This window comes from Bison bison, unplaced genomic scaffold (genome assembly GCF_000754665.1).
Source record: "Bison bison bison isolate TAMUID 2011002044 unplaced genomic scaffold, Bison_UMD1.0 scf7180017864384, whole genome shotgun sequence".
In the NCBI taxonomy this organism is placed as follows: domain Eukaryota; kingdom Metazoa; phylum Chordata; class Mammalia; order Artiodactyla; family Bovidae; genus Bison; species Bison bison.
The window spans coordinates 12,251,933-12,258,790 of NW_011494956.1; the positions used below are offsets into that span (position 1 = coordinate 12,251,933).

Genomic DNA, 6,858 nt, shown 5'->3' on the forward strand with positions numbered 1-6,858 from the left:
ATATTTATACAGCAACCTTGCATGAAAAAAAAAAATGTAATGCAGCCAAAGTTATTCATTGCAGCCTTGTTTCTAACAGCAAAAGGGCAGGAACACCAAAATATTCATAATAAATTGATTTGTTAAATTATGACTTATCTTTAAAATGAAATGCTATGTACCTGTTAGAAGGAATGAAGGAGCTCACTCCAAGTTATAATATGGAATTATTTCTAAGATATGTTATTAAGGGGAAAATAATGTATTTAAGCTGCTAACATTTGTGCCTTTTTTTTTAAAAAAAGAATAACATATATGTTTGGAAAGTACACAGACTATTTCTGGAAGGATGTATGTAAAGATAGTAAGAGTGGCTGCCTCTGTGGATCAGAACTGAGGTGCTAGAGGGAAAGGGATAGAAGAGATTTTGTTTTCACTGTATATTCTTTTTCTGTTTGATTGTTTTTGTCTTTTTCTTTTTCAGTTTTTCTTGTTTTTTTTTTTTTCTTTTCCTGTTTTCCTTTTTCTAAAATTTTTTTTCATTTTTTTCCTTTGAAAATTTTCTTTTTTTTCTTTTTACTGTATTCTTTTATACTCTTTCAGTTTTTATATTGTACATGTTATTTTAAACTGATAAGAACAGATACTACACTTGATCTTAGCCAAAAGGCCGAGAAGCGATATGTACATGTTATTTTAAAAATAGATTATAATTGAAAGCATGGGATGGAATTTTTATATATATGCTTGTGCAAGTATAGAAAATAGCCATTCTCACCATCTGGTAACAAATGGTGGGGGAGGGGATTTGAGCTGAGGCTTTACTTTTTACTGTGATACTCTGCCATATTGTTTCAATGTGCTACATTAAGCATATACAGTTTTTCTAATTAAAAAAATTAATAATAGTTTCCTCACAGAAAAATGTTGGTACAAAGCTGAAAAGACTATCTGCGGAATCCAGAGTAATTTGTCAGGGGAGTTCCACCTTGGTAGGGAATTTCAGACCAGATGGGTCTTTAGACAGCTTTCAACATAACGCATTCCTTAGATCTATGATCTGTAACTCTTGGTCAGATCAGATCAGATCAGTCGCTCAGTCGTGTCCAACTCTTTGCGACCCCATGAATCACAGCACGCCAGGCCTCCCTGTCCATCACCAACTCCCGGAGTTCACTCAGACTCACGTCCATTGAGTCAGTGATGCCATCCAGCCATCTCATCCTCTGTCATCCCTTTCTCCTCCTGCCCCCAATCCCTCCCAGCATCAGAGTCTTTTCCAATGAGTCAACTCTTCGCATGAGGTGGCCAAAGGACTGGAGTTTCAGCTTTAGCATCATTCCTTCCAAAGAAATCCCAGGGCTGATCTTCAGAATGGACTGGTTGGATCTCCTTGCAGTCCAAGGGACTCTCAAGAGTCTTCTCCAACACCATAGTTCAAAAGCATCAATTCTTCGGCGCTCAGACTGGCCTTAATTTCTCACCTGGATTATAAGCTCCTTAAGGTCAGAGAGTCTCAGTTTTGCTTTAAAACAAACAAACATTTTCCTCATCTTTTAATACAAAGTTACATAAACTTGCCAAATAGTCTCACTTGAATGTTGGGATGTCTATTTTTTCACAGCTGACACAGTGCAGATTCAGTGCCGGGAGCTGTTAAGGTCACATACTGTTGTTCTAACCTTTGCTATTACGAAGAGAAGTATAATACAATTATCCTGGTAAAGAAGGCTTAGTCAGCACATCTTGCTTTGGGTGTGGTAAAACAAGAATTTATTTGTTCAAAGTCAGTGGACCAAGAAGGGTTGGCCAGCACATTGTCATGATCTCAATTTACACAACACCAACAATGGGACTGTAGGTCTGGAGCCTGGGGCTTTTCCCTGGGCACCCATTTGGGTCCCTAATTATCATTGATTCTTCTGCTACCAAAGTAAAAAGTTGTAACTTTTTTGGGGCTGTGCTACGTGGCACTCAGGACCTTAGTTCCCAGTTATTATTGTTGGTCAGTCACTAAGTCGTTTCCAACTCTTTGTCACTCCATGGACTGCAGCATGCCAGGCTTCCCTGTCCTCCACTATCTCCTGAAGTTTGTTCAAACTCATGTCCATTGAGTCAGTGATGCTATCTAACCTCTGCTACCCCCTTCTCGTTTTGCCTTCAATCATTACCCAGCATCAGGCTCTTTTCCAATGAGTTGGCTCTTCACATCAAGTGGCCAAAGTATTGGAGCTTCAGCTTCAGCATCAGTCCTTCCAATGAATATTCAAGGTTGATTTCCTTTAGGATTGACTGGTTTGATCTCCTTGCTGTCCAAGAGACTCTCAAGAATCTTTTCTAGCACCACAATTTGAAGGCATCAGTTCTTCAGCACTCAACCTTTTTTATGGTCCAACTCTCACATCGGTAGTTCCCAGACTAAGGATCAAACTCACACTAACTGCAGTGGAAGTGCAGAATTAACCCACTGGACTGCCAGGGAATTCCCACAGAACTTACACTTAATATGTACTGAATGAATGACTGCAGTAGTGTATGAATACATGCTCAAATGAATAGATGGGTGAATAAATGCATAAATACATGCATTAATTAATGAAACACCTTCTCATGGGAGCAGACAGACATACTATGTATGGGTCATGGACACGGACAGACTGAGAAAGTAGAGAGAGGATGTATCAAGTGACAGGCATTCAGAGCAGTTCTAATGATTGTCCACAACCTGCACCTATTTGACCAGAATGGAGTGTGTCTGCATTACAGCAAGTGGACTGAAGAAGCAAGCGGGGATCCCCAAGAAGGCGGCCTACAAGCTGACGTGTGGGATGCTCTTCTTTACCTACTCCTTTGTTTGCAAGATGTCCCCGCCAGACATGAAGGACAGCTTTCTGGACTTCCAAACTAGTCGTTACAAGTTCCACTACTACAAAACACTCACTGGGATCGAGGGTGGTCATGAATACTGATTGGGTGTGGGGCCCAGCTGAGAGGTGCCTCACCGCACCCACAGTGTGCTGTAAGTTCAGCTGGTGGTGAAGAATCCCCTGTGCCCTCTGGGCCAAACTGTGCCAGGTGATCGCTTCCTCTTCTGACTGGTGTCCCACGTCCATCCGTTCTGTGCCCTTCTTCTCTGCCTGGTTGGGTGAAGGCAGCACTCTATATCACCCTTCAGAAGAATTCCTGTCCATTCCCAGCCCTTTCTAACCTGTTTTGTCTAGGGCCCCCTACTGAAAGCCTGCCCCACCTCAGACCCCTCTAGCCGTCCAGGAAAACAGCCTTAGGCCCTCCCTGGTACCCTCCGGCACAGAAAGGAAGCCTACTGGGGTCCCTATACCTCCAAACCAGGCTCTCTCTCCAGATTTATTCCCTACCTGATGCTGCGCAAAGCACCAAATAAAGTTTTCATCACCCTAAAAAAAAAAAAAAGCAGAGGTAGACACAATGAGCACAATGAGCCCAAAACTGGGGCGCTTCCTGTTAGGACCAAAAATGGCCCCACCTCCTGGTCAATGCCCAAGACTGTCCCCACATAGCACAGGGTCACAGCCTTAAGTGGGTGCTTACCACATATGGGTCCCTACAAAAGAAGCTTTTATCCTTCCTAAGGGCTACTACTTCAAAAAATACCTACCTAAGCCTCCTGATTCTCAAAGAGATAAAAATTGATGCTGAAAGTTCAGCTTCTCTGTACACCAGTACCAAATCAAATCTCAGAGACAGAGTTTGAGGGGAAGTAGAAAAGAGTCGCTTTATTGCTTTGCCAGGCAAAAGTGGAGATAGCAGCCTAACGCCCTCAAAACAATGTGTCTTAACTTGGGGAAGATAGTGACAGGTTTTATAGTAAAAGAGGGAGTAATCGGCTTGTGGACATTCTTCTGATGGATTTGTGGTGAGGTAAGTAGGAGTCAACAATGTCAGCCTTCAGGTTTAAATGACCTGGGGTCTTCCTGCTTGCAGGCAGCATACCGTAACTTTTCCCACCTGGAGGGGGTTTCAGTATCCACAAAATAGCTCAAAGGTGTTGTTGTGGGTTTCGTTGATGGGGAAATGATACCTTGTCCCAAGGCTGCTCATGACTGTTTCTTTCTCCCTGGTCTCACGTCCCCTCCAGTCCCTAAATGACAACTGCTTAAATCTGCCCATTGAAACTCAGGGAAGGTCCTGGAGGCTGAATGAAGGTTGTTTCCTATTATCAAAAAAATGGGTGAAATGAAAAGGCTTTGTGCTCAGGAGCCCCACAGGGCCCTGCAGGGTATGAAATATATTTGCATAACAGTGCAAACAAGTAAAACGTTGCATTAAACGGTTGCTTCATTTGTTCAACCAATATTAACTGTGAAACTCTTAGGAACTCCAGGGAAACAAAAATAAATTACACATTCTTTGCCATCTAGGAACTCTACATTTCATTTTCTGGACAGTTTCCCAATTTTAGCATAAAATGATATATTTTAGACCTGTGGTAATCTTTTTATCTTCATATATTTCCCTTTACCAAATGTATGTAAATTTGGGGATGTTAAGGAATTATTTCAGGGCTTCCCTGGATACTCACATAGGAAAGAACTTGCCTGCAATGCGGGAGACCAGGGTTCAATTCCTGGGTTGGGAAAATCCCCTGGAAAAGGGAATGGCTACCCACTGCAGTATTTTTGCTGGAAAATCCCATGGACAGAGGAGCCTAGTGGGCTACAGTCCATGGGGTCACAAAGAGTACAACACGACTGAGTGACTGACACTTTCTTTAAGGAATTATTTAATTCCAAGGTCTGAATTGACAATAAATTGCCTAATTCTACAGAAAAAAAAAAATTGTTTTCTCCATATTTGACTCTTTATGATTCAATATTCTATCCCCAATTTTTTTTTCTCCACAGCAGGAAACATGTCCAAGTGTCATCATATCCAAAAAAAATTTTAATCTCTGTTTCATTCTCTCCTTCTCTTTCTCTTCCTCTCATACAAATGTATACACTCACACACATACACACCATACCAACAGCAAATGGCAATTACAGTCCAAAAGCTTACAAAGTCCAAAATGTGGTCAAGATAAATAATTATATGAAATGCTCCTTTGGGCTTCCCTAGTGGTCCAGTGTTAAGAATCCCCCTTGCAATGCGGGGGACGCTGGTTTGATCCCTGGTCTGGGAGATCCCTCATGCCATGGAGCAACTAAGTCTGTGTGCCACTACTACTGAGCCCAGGAACTGCAGCCACTGAAGTCCTTGTGGCTAGAGCCCAGGCTCCACGACAAGAGAAGCCACCACAATGAGAAGCTTGTGTCCCACAAGGAAGAGCAGCCTCCACTCACGGCAACCAGAGAAAGCCCAAGTGCAGCAGCAAAGACCCACTACAGCCAAAAAATAAAAACTAAAATCTTTTTTAAAAAAGAAAGAAAAGTTAAACTAAAAAAAAAATGCCACTTTGACAAAAGGTATCCAGAATCACCTATTAAATTGGCAAAGTTTTCTTTTTTTAATACGAATGCTCAGTGTTACTGTTGTCCAAGATGCTCATTTGGCAAATTCCTACTGGTGGCAATATAAATTGGGAAAACTCTTGGAAGAGTACTGGGCCATCCATCTTGAAAGCCTTAGCAATATTCCCGCCCTATGTCCTTGTGATCTCACTTCTCACAACAAGGAGGTGAATCAAAAGAAATTATCCTTTATTCCTAGACTATAATCCCAAAACATTTAAAAAAATATTTTAAAACAGCAAACCCATCCCTTCTCCACATCCTGTAGGCTTTAATCTCTTTTCTTGCTTTTCTCCATATTGCATATTATATACTCATGTGTTTGTCTGTGTTTCCTCCCCACTGCTCACAAAGAATCAAAGCAAATGGTGTCCGTAATGCCCTTGAATAATTCCTTACACATAGTAGGTACTCATATATATCCTTTTAACTAATAAATTATTTATAATAGTGAAAATTAAAACAAATGCAAAAACTAGAGTAATAATGATTAAGTACATTTTGGCAGTCCTTTGGTTATTTTAAAGTTATTACAAATGTAATTATAAGAACTATATCCTTCCTATCCCCTCAACCTCTTCAGAGCAGTTCTTCAGAGCTGTCTAAAACATTGTCTCCCAGGCTATAGTCCTCGTTTTGCCCCAAATAAAACTTGACTCACAGCACTAAAAAAAAAAAAAAAAGAATTGTATAACTTGGAAAATAGATATATTACTTCTTTTCTTTTTAAAAGTTTTTTACTGGAGTATAGTTGATTTACAATGTTGTGTTAGTTTCAGGTATACAGCAAAGTGATTCTATTATACATATATCTACTCTTTTTTAGATTGTTTTCCTATATAGGCCTTTATAGAGTATTGAGTTCCCTGTGCTATACAGCAGGTCCTTATTAGTTATCTATTTTATATATAGTAATATGTATATGTCAAACCCAATCTTCCAATTTATCCCTGCCTCCTTACACCCTGGTAACCATAAGTTTGTTTTCCACATCTGTAACTCTTGAAAATAGATATACTGTTAAGGAGGAAATGAAAATGCATAATAGTATGTAGGTGTGGTAGATTGTTACAGTAATGATCCCAATGAGCCATACCTGCCTATATCTGGATTTTCATTAAATCCCCTCTCACACTGACTCTGGGTTTTCCCATATGACTTGTTTTGTATGATGGGACATCAGCTAAAATGATCCAACAGCAGCTTAAAAACTGTTTGTGCACTGGGTCTTGACCTCTCTCTCTTGTTGCTTCTGGAACCCTGCTACCTAGGTAGCATGCTGGAAATAAACGACCCTGCCCATAGCCAGTGCCAGACACTGAATGTCTTATTCATAAAATAAGGTCATATTATATAGCATCCAGCTCCAGTTGGGCCACCAGAAGACTTCAGT

General features: G+C 40.6%; 1 pseudogene; it reads left to right on the forward strand.

The window, feature by feature from the left end:
- Positions 1 to 2,689: 2,689 nt before the first annotated feature.
- Positions 2,690 to 3,186, forward strand: LOC105001861 (annotated as a pseudogene).
- Positions 3,187 to 6,858: the final 3,672 nt, after the last annotated feature.